The sequence below is a fragment of the Charadrius vociferus genome, unplaced genomic scaffold, assembly GCF_000708025.1.
Source record: "Charadrius vociferus isolate BGI_N301 unplaced genomic scaffold, ASM70802v2 scaffold611, whole genome shotgun sequence".
In the NCBI taxonomy this organism is placed as follows: Eukaryota; Metazoa; Chordata; class Aves; order Charadriiformes; family Charadriidae; genus Charadrius; species Charadrius vociferus.
This window is the reverse complement of record NW_009646844.1, coordinates 575,619-576,941: the sequence shown is the minus strand read 5'-3', so window position 1 is coordinate 576,941 and position 1,323 is coordinate 575,619.

The window sequence follows — 1,323 nt, the reverse complement described above, 5'->3', positions numbered from 1 at the left end:
AAAGAGAACAGCAGCTCAGCTCTTTCCTTTTCGTGCCAACTGCAGGTTAATTTGTCTGTAAAAATGCTGCTCATACCAAGGTTTTCCTAGCAGTTTGGTTTGGAGGAAGCTTGAGCCTACAAGCTGAATTTCTTTGTGTTCTGGGCCATAGTTTTCAGGTTTATTCTCTGGCTCTTCAGGGAATCTGGTCTGGCCCATATAGCATCCTTGTTCATAGAAGCTTATATAAGGTGTTCACTTTTAAGCGTGATCATGAAAGTCTCATTAGTAGATTCAGTACAGCTTTGGAGGGGGTTGTTTCAGATGTTTTTCTGGTAATCTTGGGAAGAAATTCAGGCTGGCTCGTCCCTGGAAGAAGAGTAACAAAATGCTTGAGGCAAGGGAAGATTGTTCTCAGGAAAGGTAATTACCCTAACAATTTTCCAGTAGCTGTCTTTGCAGAATGGTAATCCAGCCATTAAAAGCTTCCTTCTAGGATCCTGTTTCCTGAAGAGGAGTGAGGAACTGAACTATGCTTTCACCCATGTGGCTCTGTAAGCTTTCCAAGTAGAAAAGGTGGTATTGTCTGAGAGGGCCATCACCCCTACTTCACTAACTTCTGACTGTACATTAGCGTTTCTATTCTAGATGTCTGGTGTTGAGGAAGGACATCATAGTTGGAATTTGCCACTTTGAAAAAGCATCTGGGAGTAATGCACAGTCGCTGAAGTAAGTAGGATAGTACCACTGTGGGGGCGAGTTGCAGGTTTCCCTTTATTTTCACAGCCTTTAAACAGGGTTTTGTGTGAATTCCTGGCAGAGCTCTGTGCGATAGGCAGTAGCTGTCACTTGTCAGGACTGCATTACTGGTGTTCTGACAGTGTTAGGTTGCTGACCTGGGTCTCCAAGAAAAGCTTTCTCCTTCCTTTTCCGCTGTTACCCTTCAGCTTGTGGAGTATTTTGATTATGTTGTTGGGCTTCAGGCTGTGTTTCTAAGGCAACGCTTGTTCTGGGAGATGGCTTCTCTTGTCTGTCAGACACGAGTATCAGTGAGGACAGAGTGGGTATGAATCTCTCCCCTTTTTTGTTGTTTTTTTTTCCAGAAGCTGCGAGTGTATGCAGGGATCCTAGGGTGCTCGTTGGCTGTCAGCTTGGCTAGAAGCCCAAATGCTGAAGCCTTTCACATCCAAAAGGCGTGCCCTTTATACATGGATTGCGTTTCTACCCCTGCTTCTCCTTCCTCCTCCATTTTTTTCTTAATTTAGGAAAACTTGGTGGAGCAAAGACCGTTCCTTCTAAAATTGAAGAAACAACATCTCTGAAGAAGTTCAAGAAGGGAGGGGA